Here is a 23317-nt window from a genome sequence, read left to right as displayed (position 1 = left end):
ACTTTCTTTAGATATAAATATCACTTCTTTAGTTGCTTGCAGTGAGAGAAAAACTTGAAAAATCCGACTCCTTCAATCTGCTCAATTTATGTAAGCAAGTTCGTCGTCACCCAAGAATTGCGAATTGCAGTTTCGTTATACTTTTCTTAACCCGACTCTTTTTTTTATACACACCAAGGTTTTTTCTTATTTTTCTTCTGTTCCGGTCTCTTTGCAATGAAAAGAACACATTCTCTATTCATCCCATTCCCGGGTTCATGACAAGTTGTATCTATGTTCCTTTTATATTTATAATGAAAGCATAAAGCATAACGATTTCATATGCTTTTGAGTTTTTGTGGGTAATTATTGATTTTAACTATATTTCTTTGCAGTTTTTCTGGCACTTACCGAGCTTTTGTGTTTTCATTATTTATCTGATTTTTCTCTGTGATCTCAAGAATTATATTAGTTGGCTAATTTTTGTTCCCTCCGTAATTTTCACGTGGAATATAAACATATGGAAAACAAGGACCATATGTAGCAATTTTCAGTTAAGTAATCATTCCCGTAGGTATGAATAACTGAAAAAACATTTTTGATTTGCGCAAAAATGTACTGACTCACCATATATGCAATATATCCTATTGAAGAGGAAATATAATCAATGAAGGTTTTATCACTGAGTTAATTTTCTTTCTTAAAATAAATAAAATACACAACAAACACTACTAAGGACAAAGAAAGAAAAACAAATATTCCTGCAATTGTATGAAACGGAAACATTTTCTACAACTGACTAGCGCCAATAAAAATCTTTCCACTGAAAGAACACTAAGCTGTTATTGATGAAAACGGAAAAAACCTTCCATAAGCTTCCTTTTCCGTAAAAAGAACTCAAATTTACCTCAAACTGAAAACGATGAAGAAGAAAAAGGTTATTTTTATAAAATAAGGATTCTTACACAATAACATATCGCTAACCATAATAATACCATCCAGCTTTCAGATGTATGTGTGTGTGTGTGTGAAAGAGAGAGAGAGAGAGAGAGAGAGAGAGAGAGAGAGAGAGAGAGAGAGAGAGAGAGAGATTGTCTTTGCTCTACATAAACAAAATTTTTTCGCCCATTGAAAATTATGTTCAGGACTTTTATTAAATGCGATGGGGGCTGCAAGAGCGGTCAATCGCGTATGGGATTACCGTGACAAATTTTGTATTAATTCCCATTTTCACTATCGATTACTGTTTTACCTTCACTGAAAATTGGGAGGTCAAAAGATTCAGGACTAAATACCATGATCGTTCCCATGGTAATCTCTCGACCAACAGCAAAAGTGGCCTTTAAATTCGACCTCTTTTGTCCAATCCATTCCACTTATGTAGTTTTGGGCTAAAAAAAAAAAAAAAACTGTACTAAAATACTTTTCGGTTCTCGTGTTTGTATCGCTATCTTCGCTTTCTGTAGGACAAAATTCCAGCATATTACTTTAGTACACATGCATTTTCTTCTGAGGATTTGTTTCACGTTATTCCTCCCAGCAACTTGTAATCAAGTACCTTGCCCGCCTCTTCCTTCTCTTTCACCCTTCCTTGGAGCGACCGCATAAGAAACAAATCTTCCCCATTAAATTAATCAACAGCTCCTTCTCTCTCCTTCCCTTCCCTTTCCACACTCTCATCAGTGAAAATTCTCCAGCTTCCATTCTCCTCCCGGTCTTCCCATTCCCTCTCTCCTTCTCCAAACAGGGCTTCCTGCTACTGTCACCCCTTAGAAAGGAGGTTCAATTAACTATATTCAAAGAGGCCTATTTGTTTTGGGCTCTATGGGAGAGAAAAACCATTACCTCTTCGCAGCCCTTGACCATTAATCCTGCCTAGGCACCCTGATAAGAGCCTTCCTCTATGGACACGCGACACTTCAGAGAGAAAAGTTTTTGTTATGCATTAGTTTTCTTCTTTATAGGAGAGAGAGAGAGAGAGAGAGAGAGAGAGAGAGAGAGAGAGAGAGAGAGAGAGAGAGTCGTTCTTAGTTTTGTATTTAAATTAAAGACATGCAAGTTCCCAGGCAGAGAGAGGCAGAGAGGCCGGCATAAACGGAATAACGGCTGTTTCGTCTTGAAATCAACAAGCACAAATACAATTAGATAGAGAGATGAGTTCTTTGGTTAAACTTGAGATTAAAATCATAAAAGCCGACTAGATATAAGAGACAGACACATAGAGGGAGACAAGTGAAATACTGATTGACTTTCTCTTTAATTTCAGAGAGAGAGAGAGAGAGAGAGAGAGAGAGAGAGAGAGAGAGAGAGAGAGAGAGAGAGAGAGAGAGAAATCACAGAAGTCGGATCCAAAAAATACAAGACAATGAATAATAAGTCATTAACAATTTGCCCTTTACCACTACAGGAGTCTCTCCATACTGTTATGTGGTTGGACTCAATTAAATATTTAACAATCTGTGAAGCAGTTTCTGATCCTTTCGCAACGGTCTTTCAGCAGTGATATTGAAATCAAAACTACAACCCACAAGGAACTAAAATTTTCAGATAAATAAGAAAAGCATTAAGTAAATAAAAAAACGATAATCATTCGAAAATTAAAAAGAAAAGGTGATAAAAACTGTAGTACACAGATAATGAAAAATAAGTAAAATAAAACTCTAAATTACAGAAAAATACAGTAAAACAAATCGGGCACATAAAATACGGTCTTCCTTCACATACAAAAGCTCAAAATGGACGCAAAGGGAAATCCGTATGGAATGAAGCAACACAGAATAACTGTAAAAATATCAACCTGTTCCTATTTATCAAGAGATATCATAGCGACAACCGGAAATAAACATTCAAAACTCATTAGCTGCATTAAAGATATACGACATTTTACGAGAATATCCATTCCATTCCTCTCCACTTCACAGACACACGGTCGCTTGGAATGTCACCGGGCATTAGCGTTCTTTCCTCTTCACCTGAGAGAGAGAGAGAGAGAGAGAGAGAGAGAGAGAGAGAGAGAGAGAGAGAGAGAGAGAGAGAGAGAGAGAGAAGAACTGAAAACTATTTTGATTTTATTCCCAACAAGAAAGGGAGTGAAAGGTCGCGCAGGGACATCCAAAAAAAAGGAATGAGGATCCGTGTAGCAGGGTGGTGTGGCGACTTTCACATTGCGTATGGAAATGAGATCTCCAAAAATCTTCCTCATGACGGTGGTCTTGGCGAATATCGACATCTTTCTGTCATTCTCCTTCGGTGGAGAAACGGAGGTGAGGATTAGGGATTGCTCTTAGCACACCTACCCTGAAGTAATACTTCAATTTCAGCAAAAACAGCAGCCATGTAACAAGATCGTTTTCATTTCATCAGTGTGCTGATGGTGTGAACTATTTCATATCAAAATGGGGTTCAAATGTGGCACAGAAAACCTTTAAAAAAATGAAAAACGGGTTTCAATTAAAAACGGCTTGATTATAGATAAAGTCTCTCAAAAAATCCATTCGATCATGGCTAAAGGAGCATTACATAAAAGACGTTTTATAAAGATAGTTCGATAACTTTCTGGAAGGATCCAAAATATTGCAAAAATACACACACACACACACACACACATATATATATATATATATATATATATATATATATATATATATATATATATATATATATTACATTTCGGAAAATTTTTTATGGTTTCATTTAGCTCCAATAAATGCTAATCGGAATACTATCGACGGTTTCTTAGTGGCGTTTAAACAGCAAGAGATGGGCTGTTGGAAAAGGGCTTCCGTTTCGTTTTAGGAAGAGCCGAAAAGGTGGTTTCAGAATGTTAGTTTCAGTACGGCTTGGGAACTATTTATGAAAAGAAAGAATTTAACAAAAGCCAAAGTTTGGGGATCTTAAAAGTAAAGATAGGATAATTTTCTGCATGACACAGATTCATTTAGAAAATTTTAATGTTCTTATCCATAAACACGGAATTTGCTTATACATTAATCTTCCAGATAATAGAATTAGCCATTTTGCAATGGTGCAAACAAATACATGCATGTTCCAATACGATTCTCCAAAACACTGTTTAAGTAATCAACTAACAATGTTTATAGTGTATATATAAGACAATATTTATCGATCCAATTCCTTATTCAGGGCCAACCGAATTTCTATAGCTAGTTATTTTATAAATTTGTTTTCTTTCTTTGGGCCGGATAAAAATGTATCTACACGCAACTGATAAATGTGAATCAACTCACAAGCGCACCCCACATACATACATACATACACACACACATGCACGCGCGCGCGCACACATACATATATGTGTATATAATTTTCCCTAGTATTTGCAAGACTGTGAAACCTGTCGAGTAACGGCTTTTACAAACCTCAGGAGAGCTTGGTTTAAAGTTTAAACTAATAACTGTAGAACAAACAGAAGCATACGTGAGATCCGAGATGAATCCCGTTTGGATGTAATTCCTGGATCACTTCTTAAGAAGAATGTGGTGCAGTCTCTCTAAATATAGCAGAAAATAATGACTATAATAATTTTCTTCAAGCTACATCCTTGAACAAGTATAGCATGCAGTGATATATGGAATTTAGTGCATAAACGCAATGAGGAAAAAACAAAATTACACATCAAACATTACCAATACGTAATAACATTTTAATTATATGTTAAGTATATTTATTATGGAAGGGACAACATTACCTAACGCTACCAAACAGTATTCACAGTAAGTCAAAAGATAAGTATCAATACCTGACGCCAGGTCAAGGGAAATAAAAGATAAAAAATCTATATCCAAATGAAGAGTAATAGAATATATATATATATATATATATATATATATATATATATATATTATATATATATTATATATATATATATATATAATATATTATCACGTCACCATCCATTTTTTATTCACAAAGATTAAGTTTATACACATCATTCATATCCAGTTCGCTCTACCCCAGGAATAATACCAAAGGGGAGTAATAACTGAATAGTCAAGTGGTGGACTCAGACCACCGACAATAACCATTTCTGACTTCTGTGACGAGTTCTCTTACCACTGGACTGTCAAGACTCAAGAGAGGTATAACTTGATACCGACTCTACCATACATCAAGGTCCAAAGAACTTTGGATCTAGCGGTACATATCCCCGTCGAGTACAGGTACGTGTACTGAGCGTCAGCCTCAAACCACCCGTACCATGGAAACCGAGTGGCGTGTTGGAAACGTAGCTGTTTATGAATTTTTATCACATCACCGTGACATTTTTTATACACACGCATCAAGCTGCAAACATCATTTAATATCCAATACGCTCTACCTCAGGAATAATACCTAAGGAGAATAATAATTGATAATTGATTGTCATCTGTGGACTCGAAACTCAATATATATATATATATATATATATATATATATATATATATATATATATATATATATATATATATATATATATATGCATATATACATGTGCGTGCGTGTGTGATGTCTAACGTTCACTTTTACGAGTTGTATATGAATTTTAGTAGTTCCAATTGCCACTTATCTCCTTAACAGATCGAAGTATCCACCAGCTAAACTACACTTATACTTGCTTTCGTACCTAACTGGGGAAGTGTGCTCCTTGCTGAAACGCATGCGTTGGTTTATTCCAGCTCGGGTATATTTGTAGTGATAGGTGTAAACAAATGAGTGCGAATATATATATATATATATATATATATATATATATATATATATATATATATATATATACATATATATAACATGTGTATGTGACGCAGGCATAGAGACTGCTAAAAAAAACTGTAGTATTAAATTCTTAAGAACCAATAGTTCACCCTTCATCATCTCCCAAGAGATGATCCATTATCCATAGTAGCCGTTGTGCTGGCAGTCGCTCAACGCTCAAAGGCGAAGGGAAATGATTTATCAAGTTCAGAAAGATAATGAAACAATAAATTAATGACACAACTAGATTTTTAATTTTCTTTTGAAGCAAGTTCAAGATTTATAATTGTTCTCTTTTGCAAGTTTCCGTTTTCTTTTACGACGGTACTGATTCTCTATCGTAATATTTGTAATGCACTCAGCTGGCTTTCTGAATTATATCTTTATGAAAGGTAATCAATAGTGCAATAATTAATTTTTATATGTAGGTAATACACACACACATATACATACATACCACACACGCACACACACACACACACACATATATATATATATATATATATATATATATATATATATATATATATATATATATATTTATATATATATATATATATATATATATATATATATATATATATATATTTATATATATATATATATATATATATATATATATATATATATATATATTTATATATATATATATATATATATATATATATATATATATATATACATATATATATATATATATATATATATATATATATATATATATATATATATATATATATATATATATATATATATATATATCTAAACCAGGCAGCGGTTCGAATCCCACTGGTATGCTATTCCCAAGGTACAGTGAACTGGATATTAAATGAAATCTACGGCTTGATATCCGTTATATAAAACATGTCACGGTGTTTGTGAAACACACACACACACACACACACACACACACACACACACACACACACATATATATATATATATATATATATATATATATATATATATATATAATCGTATATATATATATATAATATATATATATATAATTTTTTTTTCTCACAAGGTTGGGTTTGAGATATCTGAAAGGTGGTTCTGGTAGGTGATTTCAATGAGAAGGCAGGCGACAGATAAATAGGACAATGTTGGTACATATAGAGCTCTTGGAGAGCATTGCAGAAATGAACTTGGAAATGGACGTCACTATCGGAAATATAGTCTCCAAAAAATATTCTTAAATATATTTGGGAAAGACAGAGATGAGCTTCTAAATAACTTCACTGTTTTAATTACAAAGTTCTACAGAATTTTCATAAATATAAATTGGAAAGAACAGATGATAAGAAAAAGCATTTAACTGGGAGAGCAAGTTGATGGATTTGTTGGTGAAAAGAGGAATACCTGGAGTTATATCTGATTCTTCTTCGATTGAGGAGATAATTAATAAAAATTTATGTTGACGGTAGAGAAGGAGTGACAACGTGTCTGAAATTAAAGCAAGTGAGAGTGATCAGAAGAAGCGAGAAGAGCGTATAGGAGAAAATGTATGTAATATGGACTAGGCTTAAATACATAGAGGTGGAAGGAGTAGATTAGGAGTTTGTAAAATCCCATGATGGGGTCATTATAGGGTGATAATAATACGGGGGGGGGGGCAATCGGCATAAGAGGGTAGGAAAATGGAATAACCTTTGCTGGGATGAGAGGCCTCATGAAGAAAAGAAAGAGTATTTGAGGTAAAAGTGCATGACAGATGTTCATGCGCACATGTACAGAATAATATACAGGACTCTCAATTGACAGGAAGACAGAAAACAAAGGCAAATGATAAAAACAGAGGCTGAAGGCGAACAAAATATTTAGGGAATATAAAAAGTTATTCTACAGGAAGTAAAAGCACAGAGATAGATTACTGAACGAATGGAATAAAAGATGCCAATAAAGAGATGATGCCTGAAGTAATTTCAGTCTTGAGTAGAATTATTTTGAAGAGTGCGCGAACGTAGTAGATAGGAGAATGGCATAGCTGAATGATACAAGAGTGGAAGGGCTTATTGGAAGTTCCAGAAATGCTCGTGAAAATGGTTTGATGATGCAAGAGTGACAATTATAAGGTTAACAAATGGAAAAATACCAGTTGATGAAATTATTAAGTAATTGCTACAGTACAGTGGTAATAGACTGGCTGGATGAGGAAAAACTCGTGAAGAAATGGTTGAGGGGAATATTTGCTCCACTTAATAAAGGTATAAGCGAGAGCTGCGACTGCAAGCATTATAGGGTGATAATAATACTATGTATACCAGGTAAAGCGTACAGTAGGATTTTGACTGACAAAGTCAAATGGGTGTGATGAAGAATGTGTGTGTGCAGATCATGTGATTGTTACGTAACAGCTATCTATATGTCAAAATAAGGGTAAAAAGTGGAATGTGGCATACATAGACCTAGAAAAAGCTTATGACAGAGTTGGCACTTAGAAATAAGTTGCTGAGAGTGTGGATTAGAATATTTAGTCATAAGATTTCTTGCTTCGTGTAAAATTGGTTGTTAAAAGTTATTATGGAAGGAGTGATGAAAGAAATCAGGAAAAGTAAACCTGAGGGATAAGAAAATACTCATGAATGGCGTTTGGAACGACTGATGTCTACACATAATACAGTATTGATAAGACATAGTGAAGAGAAACTTCAGAAATTATTTGAAATTGTCTGTAGGAGAAATAAGTTGGGAGCAAATGTGATACAAAGCGAGGGTATGAGCATAAATGGAGCCTAAGAAAATGTAGCTATGAATGTTGATATAGATGACGTGAGAATGGAAGCCCTTAATTCATGTAGGTATCCGGGAGTAACTGTGATTGATGACGGTGGATGAGAGAGGAATTAGGAGGTCTATTGCAATGTGCGAACGATTTGTTGAACCAAATTTCCTTCATGGAAGTGAAGTGCGGATGTTGAACACAACTGCAAGAAAAGAAGCTGAAGCTGCTGAGATAATGTAGCATAAGTAACACAGTAAGAACTGAAAAGGTTTGAAATGTGAACAAATGCAAAGTGGTGAAAAAAAGTTAGAGGGGTAAAAAGGCTGGAACAGAGTGGTTTGAGACTGTCTAATCAAGTGAGAAAGAATGAGGTGTCACAGGTTAGTGAAAAGAGAGAATGGTTTACGAGGTACAGAGATAGGGAGAGAGAACAGGTGACGTGACAGAGGTATTGAGAAATAGGGCATAGATATCTAGGAAGCACGAGAGTGCATGGAAGACAAGAGATGAAAGGCATAGCGCAGTAAGGTCCAACACATTGCTAGTGAGCATTCTGTGTAGGTATATTAACGCAGTAAATGCTGCGGAAGTTTTCCGCAAAGAAGTTTCATTCGCGATTCAACAGATAAAGCATGAAAGTGCCAGTGACTTTTTTGTTGTTTTCCTCTGGAGTCATGGATTGTTGGAGGAAATATTTTAATGCTGAAAAATGTATATCTTAATCAATGAGTTTGCTTAATCCATACATTAACTACATGCAAAAAGAGTTCGTGAATTTTGGATGCCAAGTACGTTGTATTACTTTAACGTTGAGGGACGATACGATGAGAGAGACCGAGAGAGAAAGAGTTGAATCTACTGTTATACAAATAAGGCCTTGATTTTTAATACATTTATGAGAACAAATGAATTTTCATGCTGGAGACAACGCAGAATTAGCCAGAAGTTCATTATATTTCCTGAAGCCCCAGCTTCTCTTTGTAGTATCAGCAACACTATTCTTTGCGTTCTATTTAATTTAGAGATATTATAATTTTACAATGGAAAAACACAATGGTTCTGGTAAATAAAACAAAATGACAGATGCTTCATACAGATGTGTTATGTATGCTTTAGTCTTTCTTCTTTTGTGAAAAACATATAAAAACGGATTTCCGTCAGTGGCACATAGGGTGGCATTTATGAAAAAGAGCTCTAATTCTTTATTTCGAAAATATGAAAACAGGTATGGATAAAATATTATGCTTAGAAAATTAGCTAGTAGCATTTATGGCAAGTTTTACTCTGTCTACAGAGAGAGAGAGAGAGAGAGAGAGAGAGAGAGAGAGAGAGAGAGAGAGAGAGAGTATTTTTGGCTATGGAATAATCGCAAGGCGTAAGGTAAATAATTCACATAGGTAAACTATTCGTATCAAGAACGAAATGCTCTCTTGCACGATTCTACTAATGTTGTGTAAACAAAAGTACATTTTTCTTAATAGCGTAAAACTGGTAACGAATCGTGAATCGTCTTAACAACAGTGTTGTGGTTACCTTTCAGGGAATGAAATGTATATGTAGCAGTTCAGTGGCGGAAAAATTGCTTTCAAACGTGTTTCTCATCACAAAGTTCTTCCTTGATGGTGTTAGTCTACTAATCCTTTACGTTTCTTTCCCTTCTGGAGTAATGTCCATGCTTATTAAACAATGATATATACTCAGTTACGTAAAGCCTAAAAGTAAATTTTTGCGCTTGTGGTCACAAAATATCCAAGTAAAGATACATGTTACCTAAGTGTGTTTTCCGTAAATAACCGATAGCTATATTCAGGAGCATACTTCCAAAAAAGCATACACACAAGCACACATATACATATATATATAAGAATCCCACTGGAAAATGACAGGCAGAAGTTAATTTTCCTGTGAGATTCGCTTATACACTGAAGTCACGCGCATCTACTGTGAATTTTAAGCATATATATATATATATATATATATATATATATATATATATATATATATATATATATATATATATATATATATTATATATATATATATATATTATATATATATATATATATATATATATATATGAATTTTTTACTCACATCGAGATCAGACCCAGGTCTTTCAAACTGAAAGGCAATGGCGAGACCAAATGACGCCTTTTCTCCTTAGAAGGGTTAACACCATTCTAAGGCGTTACCCTTCTAGCTTTCAACAAGCCTTTTTGCCTTACCCCATGGTGTTCAATGGGGCTTTAGTGATTACGTCGTTTGGTCTTTCTTGGTGAATGCCAGACCAACGACTCTCTATACCAACATTACTCAAGTTGCTGATCACGCCACCAGCTGTATGGCTAAGGTGTCCATGCAATCAGAAGTATTCTTCGAAAACGCGAATTTGCTCACAGTACGTAAAATTTCACTGACTGGTACACTTTTTGTATGTTCTTGCTGTTTTAGAAATATACACCTAATATTGGACAAAAACCTAATGATGAAAAAAGATGGGAAATTCGTATAATCCCATCCTTGATATCTTGTGCTTTTGGGTACATTTGCTTTTGAGCCGTGGTCAAATTTGATTTTAAAAGATTAAACGAACGTGAACTAAGTTTTGATTGACATATATAGGTTATTTTCATTTCAGTTACTTGAAAGCAGAAGTCGACGATATTTTTTATCTCAAGTGATATTAATGATTTTTGGAGCTTATAATCATGTTTTTAGAGTCCTTTGCTGAGAAAATATTTTCTTCAAGATTCTTAGTAAATCTTGCTGGTATATCCTAATAACAAGATCATTTTTTAAAATTTCTTGGTGACCGTTATTCATACTGAAATTAGACGCAATTTTCTTGCTAAAATATTTTCTCTCAGAAATTATAAAAGACAGCAACATTAAGCTGCACATTCAAAGAAATATATCCGCAAATAGTAAAATAATTTTTATCGCATTTAAACATTTTCTGATGTCGTTTTCTAGATATATTCATGAGAAAACTTTTATACTCCGAATAAATAACTTTCGCGTATACAACCTTCTATACAGACGATAGATAATATATGCCCTCCACAGTGAATGTTAAGACTGTTATACTTTACAGTTCTTAGATTTTCTTCTAAAAAATTTTATTCTGCAAATAAGAAAAAGTATCCAGCAAAATGGGAAGGAAATTATTCAGAAACTTATTATTTTTCCATAATAAATATATATGTTTCAAAAGATAATTATAAATTTCTACCCCACGTAGGGATGGAACCAGAAATTCTCTAGTGACAGATAAGGCTGCTTCCAATCCAATCAAGTCACAGAGGTCACAAAGTAAGTTGACGCGCAAGCTGGGCAAACAGAACAGACTTAAATGAGAGGTCATGGAATCGATCCTCATGTGAATAGAAATTTATTTACATATTTTTCACGTTAATGCGTTGATTTCCAATAATAATAATAATAACAACAACAACAACGACAGCAACAACAACAACAACAAGAACAATAATAATAATAATAATAATAATAATAATAATAATAATAATAAGCGAGGTACCGTAAAAACAAATTCATTTATACATCTTTGATCGCTTTCAAATTTGCAGGTGAAACATCATGGGTCAATCACACGCTCAAATGTACACACACACACACATCATCATCATCATCATTGTCTCCTGTGCCGTGAGACGCAACAAAGGAAATCTGTAGAATTCCACCACTCGTCTTTTCTGCGCTTTACCTATCGCAAATCTCTGCTTATCTCCTTCTCATAGCTCTTCTCAGCAGTTATGGGTCTTCCAACTCTTCTGGTGCTTACAGACGCCCTGCCGACTTTATCAAGTGGTATTCTCCTAGGAACTTTTGAAGGACATGTCCAAGCCATCTCCATATCCCTTACCGGACGTATGGAACCTCAGTAGTCCTGTACAGTATCATTTCTAACTCTTTCCAGCCATCTGAGTCTTAATATTCTTCTTAAAGCTTTATTCTCAAATCTACAAATACTTTTAAGAATAGTTTCGTAGTCATATCATGAGCGTACAAGACTAATGCAATCTATTCTTCTTCGTTTTAACGTGCTTTTTCCCATTTTTATATGGGGTAAGCACGATGCCTTCTTTTGAAGGACTTTGATTTGGCGTTGGGGTAGGCCGTAGCCTCGACCGGCTGCCCTGCCTGACATAGCTTAGACCCCGGTAACGAATGTGTACATGTATCGTACCAGATCCCCAGCTCCCTTTCTCCCAGCAGCGAGGAGAACTGAGCGGTTAGGTCGACAGTTCGAGACGCGTGAGGTGTCTGTTATGTTTTTAGAAGATGTTGGAGTGGCTTTGTTTATGTGTGTATTAGTCTGTAACACCCATTTGCTTTCAGCAAACCTATCCGTTGATTACATACGTAATCCCGGGGTATCTACACGGATAGCAACCAATCTATAAGGTTTCCAAATCTTAATCAGCCTAGCCAGAGTTTTGCCTTTTACAGTCTTTCACTAAATTCCAACTCATGAGCACTTATGCCGGATACCACTGTTCTTAAACATGTGAAAGGTTTAACCTATACTCCATCTACTTTTACTTCATCCATTGGTACATATGTTTGTGCTTGTGTTTTTCTAGATTTATCTGAGTGCCATGTCCCTTTATATATATGATGCATTCTATTAAATGTCTGCAAATCTTTTGATGTTTAACTTGTTAAAACAGCACCATCTGCACAGTTTAAGTCTGTCCCGTTTTATCATTACTACAACTTAAACCTTCTCTTCCTTCTCCGACGACTTTTTTCATCATAAAATCTACGAGAAGAGCGTTGAACAAAGGTGAAATTAGATTCCCTTGTAGCACCACACTATATACTGCAAATTCACTCGACAGGACCCTGTCAACAGTAACTTTGCATCTGCTTTGTTCAAGGATGATTTCAATGAGCTTTACATATTAAACGGGAATGCCATGGTGATCAAATATCTTCCACAGTGTTGGTTTGTGGATACTGTCCAGTGCACTATGTCTTAACTCATAGTCAATGCACTATGTCTTAACACACAGGAACAACTCCTATCTTTTCTAAAACCAGTTGTTCATCTACGCTTTTCATCATTTTCTTTCTCTAGCCCATCCAAAATAAAACAAGTAAAAAATGCGCCGAAGTTTCTTTGGTGCAATCGAGTTTTTCTGTGCAGCCGCTACAGCATTATCATCAAGACCACCGAAAATAGATCTGTCTTTCGGTGGTCTCGGTATAATACTGTATGAGCCGCGGCCCATGAAACTTCAATCACGGCCCGGTGGTGGCCTGTCCTACATCGTTGCCAGAAGCAAAATTATGGCTAACTTTACCCTTAAATAAAATAAAACTACTGATGCTAGAGGGCTGCAATTTGGTATGCTTGATGATTGGAGGGTGGATGATCAGCATACCAATTTGCAGCCCTCTAGCCTCAGTAGTTTTTAAGATTTGAGGGCGGACAGAAAAAGTACGGAAGGGCAAACAAAGCAGGCACAATAGCTTTCTTTTAAAGAAAACTAAAACAGTGCTGAATGCCTTCATTGCAACTAAAGTGCAATGCCTCTATGGCTACCTTGTTTTCTAGTATCTTAGCTATGACTTCCAACTGTTAATCTTCAGGCCTAGTTTTCTCAGTCCACATCCTGAAAAACAGTCAGTTCAGCTTCAGCTAAAACCTCGGAAGGGATCCCGTCATAACCTGATATTTCCCATCTTCTAAGTTTCTTTACTATTGATTCCACTTTGAAAAATAGAGGTCGTTCATAAGCACATTCAGGTCTTTGTTAGTTTCTGGTATATCAGTCAAATTGTCTTATTCATGACCCTACAAAAATGTTCTGCCCAACATTGTATTTCTTTTTTCTATGTTTGACACTTATTTTCCTCAGTTTTTCTTTTTTACCAATGGATATTTTATTAACAACTCTGTAGGCTACCTTAACAAGAATGCCACTCCCTGAATACATGGGTTTGTCAAAAAATTCTCTCATATCTCCTCTTGATCTTCGTATAAGTTTGTTATTTAGGCTTGAGTACTTAGCACATTCTAGTTTGTATTCTTCATTTCCTCCCTTTCATCCATTTTGTACAAACACACACACATACTCTCTCTCTCTCTCTCTCTCTCTCTCTCTCTCTCTCTCTCTCTATATATATATATATATATATATATATATATATATATATATATATATATTTATATATATACATGTATATACACACACATATATGTTTATATATATATATATATATATATATATATATATATATATATATATATATATATATATATATATATATATTGGTAACATTAATTAAAAGGTAATATGCCATGCTCTTCGCCATCATGTATGAAACATGTATGTATTATAAATTTATATCTATGCGTGACTTTTGGCATTTACAAACATTAAGCCACAAATATCAGTTAACATTTCGGGCAGATGCACTTATCGGTTACAATTCCCCTTGCGTATAAGTTATTCCCAAGATATAATTAATTCGATATTAACTGATATCTATAGCTTAATTTTGAATATATACCGTATATATGTGCATGTACTGGTGCTCATAAGACACTGAGGGAACAAGTGAAAGAGTTATAAAAGAAAAATACTGAATGTGAATGTGAGCATGAGTATGGTTATATGGCTAAATGGAAAATGGGAAGGTTGAGCAATGAATCTGACTACCTAATTGCATGGAAGTATATTTGGAGGATGGACACGGGGTGAGAGAATAGGTGAATCACAGAAGAGGTGCAGCAAGAAAAGCAGTAGTGTGTGTGTGTACAAATATTTAAAAGAGAGGGGTGTTCTATGGCAGCCTAAGTTGGAACATATGAATGGTAGAATGGATGCTGAGGCCAACTGAAAATTAAAAGGTTGAAGCTGATTAATGTTTTTCTTGGTCAAGGGAGGGGAAGAGAAAGGCAGAGAGAAAAATATATAATTGGACCTTGAAGAGTTCCTGGAGGAGACAAGCAGCTGAAGAATGGATGCATATTGGTAAGAGATAAAAAGGTTGGGAAACGTGGGAAAAATAAGTGACTGTGGAAGGACTAGAATGGTGAGAAATGTGGCAGTACAAAGCTTGAAGACAAAGATGTATGAAGGCCTTACAGATGGTTTGGTGATATAATGAGAAAGGGTGGGGAGATTTTCTACATACATATATGTATATATATATATATATATATATATATATATATATATATATATATATATATGTATATATGTATATATGTATGTATGTAGAAAATCTCTCGCCTTTCTCATTATATACCAAACCATCTGTAAGGCCTCCATACATCTTTTGTCTCCAAGCTTTTGTACTGCCACATTTCTACCATTCTAGTCCTTCCACAGCCACTTATGTTTCCCACGTTTCCCAACCTTTAATTCTTACCAGTATATATATATATATTATATATATATATATATATATATATATATATAATATATATATATATATATATGCATGTATACACACACATATATATGCATGTATATAAATATATATATATATATATATATATATATATATATATATATATATATATATTTATATATGTACTGTTATGTATGTCTATATAAATATATGTATGTATGTATGTATGTATATAAATATATATATATTATATATATATGCATGTATGTATATATAATATATATAAATATACATATGTATATATTACACACACACACATATATATATATATATATATATATATATATATATATATATATATATATATATATATATATATGCTTGTGTGTGTATGTGTTCTAGGTCTCTGCGGTACTGAAACTAGCCATTTCTCTGAAACCATGTGTTTTTCCACTTCACGCGTGTATGCTTATTTTTATGATAATCATCTTTTACTAAGGAAAATTGACAAACACAGACAGCCCAGTTCAGCCACTTATTACGCAGTCTTCGAGAATCGTGCTATTTTTCTTCTTTCTTTCATTATCGCCAGGGGTGGGGATGTCAGGTCACTCAGGTGGATCAAGGTCATTCAGGCTCTGGCCATCGTGTCACGGAATCAATTGAGCTTGTCACGCTTCTGCCATCTGACAGACATAGTCTGGAAGGTCCATTAAAAATATTCCAATAGAATAGGATGCATGGCAGGGAAAATCTTGAGGGTGAGAATGAATTTTTGTTCTTTTTTTTTTAAGATTTAGAATGAGTTTCTTAGTTGTAACTTCGTTCATTTGTGCGAATGAGCAAATATAAACAAATCAAAGGAACTGCCCGTGGATATTAGCCGTAAAAATTGCTTTTCGAGAGCTTTGGAAAATAAGGTGGATTTGCCCGGGTATATTCATCTTTACGGAAAAACAGATAGAAATGAATTTTCTCCCTTTCTCTCTGTCTCTCATAAGGAAGCTTACAGCACGGTAAAATAACCAAAGAATCTAACCAAGGAATGAATTATAAGAGCACCTTCAGGTATTGCGAAAAAGAACAACCCAGGCAATCACAAAGTTAACAATGGTAGTAATTTGTATATCTGAAGTGTCTTTTTAACCTCTGAGATACAACACCAAATTCTTGAATCTGAATTTTAGTCATTAATACCACAGACAATGCTTGATTTTCTTTTACCCAATATTACATATCAGAAATCAAAACGATACTTTATTTTACAATGGAAAATGTTTTATCATTTGGGGCACACGAAATTTTGAATTTAACTATCTGTCATTGGCACCATATAAAACATTTTTTTTTTTTTTTTTTTCATTTCTGGACGAACCCAAACTAAAATTTTAAAGTCAATCTTTAGCACAAAATCAAAATTTAAAATCTGATTATTAAATGTATCCTGGAGACTGTCGTCTCATCAGTTATGCCACAGCCGTACCATTTGGAGCCGGACTATTAATCAGTGATGTAGAAAATATTTTTTCTTTTCATTTCAGCCACAGCACTAAAGTGTAAAAAAAGACAAAGGTGTTTATCAGTAACAAGCACAATATCTTCTACGTCTTAGGGTACATCGCCGTGAAGGTTATGCCACTCCTTGAGCCCTCCCTCTCTCCTCATGTGCCTTCTCACCCTTCCCGGTGACTCAAGCGTACCCTGCCACCTTGGGGGAGATAAACGGCTTTTACGCGAAAAACGAGCATAATAACGAAACTTGATTCCTGATCCTTTCAGGAGACTCTCCTTCCGAAAGCTCTCGAGACTTTAGGTTTTGGAACGTGTCTTTTTTACTCGACAGGTACGTAGTCTTTGCCGTTTTTCAATTAAGGGAATTAACTTCTTTTAATGATGTGAATCTGGTTTGGTCTTCAATGAAGGATCGTGGCACGTGAATGATACTTTTTCTCTCTTTTTTTATTTTTATTTTGAGTCTTTATCTTTGTGGATACGTTCTAGAAAGCGTTCAGGGTACGATTAGTAAGTTTCGTGTTTTCTCAATTATCTATTCATTTCCAATTTTTACTGATATTGTACATGATACACTTCGAATCTTTGTTCCTGTTTAACCACGCATACGTTGTTATTACAAGAAGTAACAGAATCCGTGATACTTGTTATTGCGATGCGCAAAAAAGTTCGTCCCTTAGTGTATAGAAGTATCTTAACGTCCACCTCTACCGACTGCAACAACAGCAGCAACAAAAACAACGACCATAATTTATCAAGTATTATAATAAAGTATAAAGATAATTATTGCAGTCTCAATGTGCACCTTATACGTAATGTGACCAAATTTGATTTCAAGCACTTCTAATCTAAACTATTTCATTTCCTCGCACACTTTATAACAAGGCGTATATCATCATTCATTTTTTTTCCTGAACTTGCTGACAACAGTAAACTCTTTGCTCGCCTTTTCGCTTTTTGATTTCCCATCGGATATCCTTTACTGCTCACGTCCCCTCGGTCATTACTTGTTCCTTTCACCGCCCCCCCACCCCCCCCCCCTCCTTTCAATTTTTCTCTTGCGGTTAATTATTCTCTTGCTCGGCCACAAGATGGCAGGTTGCAATGCATACACAGCCGGAGATTTTCCGTTACAGGATCTGAAGTTTCTTTATCTGTCTGTATGTCAGTCTGTCGGTTGTCTGTTCGTCTGTCTGTTTTTACCTCTCAACGCCACACTCTCAGATAATCTACAAATGAGTGAATATATTGTATTCATCTCTCATCATTTGCTTCTTATCTGTCTTTCTTGATCTACGGCTTGAAGGTTCACGTTCATTACTTCTCTGATGAATATTGTTGAAAGCCCCATTTAACTTTCTGTCTTTCTCTTAAACACTTGCAAGATAAGCGGTAGATGTACTACTGTAATCTCCGCCTGTACAGATTATGATTGTTAGGGCGTCAACTCTGTTCTGTAGTTAAGTTAAACTGTTATTTCCAAGCAAATTCAATTCAAGCAATAAAGATATGGCTAGCTCTTATCGAAGTTCATCGGTCTCCATATGTTGCTATTGGAAGTTCTGACCTACGCATTCACACATATATATACGCATATATATAATATATATATATATATATATATATATATATATATATATATATATATATATATATATATATATTATATATATATATATATATATATATATATATATATATATATATATATATATATATATATATACATACATACATACATACATATATATGTATATATATTACATAAAGCTGTAACAGATGATGGCTCTAGAGAAAGATCAACACAAAAGACACGGTCACAATAATAATTTCAGTGATCCTCCTGTACAGAAAACTTACACAACACCACTCTCTTCAAACAGCTGCACATAAGGATCATCAGCAGTGCACTGAACCCCCTGCGCACTGTGCGCCCTTCACCACTAATCTTGCAGCGCACACATCGTTTCCTGGATATTAAGGCAACATTATTTCGAATAACCTTTTCTTACCATCTATCTAGCACCTTCTCGGCCTTCCGGCCTCCTCTCTCTTAACGCTTCCAAAATATGTACTCTTTTTTCCGTCCTCCATTCGTTTAATGTGGGAACTATCTCAAAACTCTCCATCCTTTCACCTTCGCTACCTTTTGACCACTTCTTATACATATCTTAACATTTCCCACCTTTTCAGTATTTCCTATACCATTTATACTGTCCAAAAAAATTATCCCAATAGCTTCGGCCTTTTAGTTTTCTGTAAAACTATTGAGGTGGTTTTGTCTGTCCGTCCGCGCTTTTTCTGTCCGCCCTCAGATCTTGAAAACTACTGGGGCTAGAGAGCTGCAAATTAGTATATTGATCATGCACCCTCCGATCATCAAACATAGCAAATTGCAGCCCTCTAGCCTCAGTTTTTATTTGATGAAAGTTAAAGTTAACCATGATCGTGCTTCTGGCAACGCTACCATGCATACCAAATACTGCCCTTACCCTTTACCTGTAGAATTCCTAAATAATTTCTCAGACAATTACTTGACACACACAAACCATGCACACCTTCCTTGCCTAAACCCAACTGTTCTTCCCCCCATCAATAACTCTGTTGTCTAACTTACTTTGGCAGTCAAACTCTAACCATACACCTTTCCTGACATAAGAAGTAGCATTATTCACCTATAAGTCTGTCACCTTTATCACCTTAATCATTATACAGTGGGACCTTTTGTTCTTCTAGACATATCTTACAGATCTTTCTCAGCTCCTCAATCACACTATCACCGCCATACCACATCACCTCACTTTTAATACCATTAACTCCTGGTCTCAGTATTTTTTAACCCTTAACTTTAATAAGTCCTCAACAGTCGCTTCCACTTGACCTTTCCACTCTTGTATCATACAGCTCAACACCTCTTCTATCTTACACTTTCAATAAGACTTTTTATTACTCACTTCATCGAACCAGAGCTTCAGTCACTCAGACCGTATCTTTCCTTTTGTATTCCTTATTCTGAGATATCTTTGAGATATCGTTAACTTTGCTCGTCGTTATCTTTCATACAGAACTAATTTTTATTCTCCTTAAAATTCACGCTCATCTTTTCCATCTGTGTGTTTTATTTACCTTCTTTCTCTTCACTTTCAGCTTGACTCTTATATCTGTCCTCATGCATACCCATGCATGATCTCTTATGTCATGCAATAGCACCTCAAATAATAAAATTTTTTCCGTCAGTAAACCTTTATCCTCATCCAAACTCTTACTACTGTCTTGATTCACTTTTCGTACCTTTCTTTACCAATAAAGAGTAACTGCTGACCGTGTAAACCCATCATGAAATTTAATATGCTCATTGTCTACTCCTTCCAGCTCTGTTATCTGGTTTCTCCTTACATGCCCCACTTACTACCTGCTGGTCAAGTCAATTTATCTTGATTGCGCATATTTTAGCCTTTCCTTTCCAACTTGAGTTTAAATGTATTTTGCCTATTTTTTCAGCCAAATAATGATCAGATATAATCCCAGTTACTCATCTTCTCACTGTTGCTTCCATTAACGTGCTCTTTTTTTCTCCCTGCACTAACGTAGTCAAACAAACTGCTCCTTAAATTTTCTCTTTGCCAAGGATGCTTCTGAATATTCTCCTATGAAACCATGAGTTTCCCAAGCAAGCCCCTCTCATTCATATTTACACCAGCATTTGTATACCTTCCAGCATTTGTATACCATCCAACAATACTCATCTTTTGAAAAAAATCCGAAAAAATTGTATACTTACCACAGTAAGCTATACCCGTTGTGTTCTGCTAGTAAAGAGTGGTGAAGAAGTTGGTTGAGGAAGTTTAAACTCAGGACACGACCTCTTCACTGAGTTACACGCAAACATATCACATCGGCGAAAAGACTGACTCTCCAATCATGATGTGCTCTTCTCAGCATAACTATATTCCTGCTGGTACATTACATCATCAGCATCATCATCATACAGCAACCCTTAGCTTGAAGATAGCCACAATTGCAGGGATGTGTATGGAGCTGGGAAGAGCCAGGATTTGTAGCATCTCCTTCCTTCATTACATTCTAAGGACAACTATTGTTTTACCCACTTAAATAAGGGATGATAAAAGTTGCCACGTATCATCATCATCCAAACTCACTATGTGGAACAAGGCAAGAATTGCCGAGAGATATTTCAATAGAAGAAATTCCTATAGCAGGGCTACCTGTTCTTGCAGATGCAAAATAAAACCGTGAAGTTTTTGCATGTGTCATGGTTGTTAAGGCTTGAACTTAGTGTGAACAGGCTGGGTTCAGCGAGTGTAATAATATATATTTGAAGATATCATCTTCTAGACTCTTCATCACCATCATTTTTCCCTGTAACACAAGAGATCATCAGCCCTCCGCTGGGTGAGTCTGTTGAGCTTCGGACTGTCACTCGATGGGCCGAAGTTCAATTCCCCGGCCGGCTGACGAAGAGTTAGAGGAATTTATTTCTGGTGATAGAAATTCATTTCCCGCTATAATGTGGTTCGGATTCCACAATAAGCTGTAGGTCCCGTTGCTAAGTAACCAATTGGTTCTTAGCCACGTAAAATAAGTCTAATCCTTCGGGCCAGCCCTAGGAGAGCTGTTAATCAGTGGTCTGGTAAAACTAAGGTATACTTAACTTAACTTAACAAGAGATCATTAGTCTTAAAACCTGGGGCATGTTTACTTTTGCTGTGTAACCCGCATCTTATGCCACACAATTTATATATAATATACACGTATACATATGTGTGTGTTTTTATGTGTATATTCATTATCAGAAATGAACATATACAAGCAAAAAACTGGTCTTTTGTTAGAAAAAGTGGATGTTTATGGCTCTGAGAGAGAGAGAGAGAGAGAGAGAGAGAGAGAGAGAGAGAGAGAGAGAGAGAGAGAGAGAGAGAGAGAGAGAGAGCTGTAGATATACGAAGAAAAGTAGACAGACAGACAGTCGTAATCCAACAGAGTGTACATTTAGCGTAAAGAAGACTTGCATTTAAAAAGTGGGATGCTTCCTGTTAGTCTTCACACTATTAGTGAGCTACTACTATTGCTCCTCGATATTCGCTGTATTGCATAATCAGCTTATTTTTAATTTTTAAGTTATTTTTCCCAGATAAACTAGTTTCGGTGTTTTATGAAAGCTCATAGTTATGAACTAGCTGAAATAACTGATTAGCTTGATTTATTCTGTTAGCTGAAATTTTTCTTTACCGATATGCTTAGAATTTATTTGCCCGACTGAAGTGTCATAGACATGTAGCCTAATGTAAACGTAACATTACACACACAAATGTAAGCTGTATATATATGTATATGTACATATATATATATATATAATATATATATATATATATATATATATATATATATATATATATATACATATATATATGTAGAAATACATATCTATGTATGTATAAATATATACATACATACATATAATATATATATATATATACTGTACATATATATATATATATATATATATATATATATATATATATATATATATATATATATATATATATATAATTTACATAAGTGTGTTTAATATTTAGTTTACAATACATTTCTGTGGCTCTCAAGCGGGCAAAGAATTCATAGCATATATATATATACATATATATATATATATATATATATATATATATATATATATATATATATATATATATATATATACACATATATATATATATATATATATATATATATATATATATATATATATATATATATATATATATATATATATATATATATATATATATATATAATATTTCTGCTGTTCGCCCTCTCTGCATTATTTTAGTAAGAATGTCCTTCTAACAAAGATGGGACAATGTCTCTGTCGAAGCTAAGCGGGCAGAGGTAGGCCGTGTTTTCGAAAAATAACCGCTTTTAGTAGCCGATAGGTTAGCATTAG

The sequence above is a fragment of the Macrobrachium rosenbergii genome, chromosome 8, assembly GCF_040412425.1.
Source record: "Macrobrachium rosenbergii isolate ZJJX-2024 chromosome 8, ASM4041242v1, whole genome shotgun sequence".
In the NCBI taxonomy this organism is placed as follows: Eukaryota; Metazoa; Arthropoda; class Malacostraca; order Decapoda; family Palaemonidae; genus Macrobrachium; species Macrobrachium rosenbergii.
Note: the sequence above shows the minus strand (reverse complement) of the source record.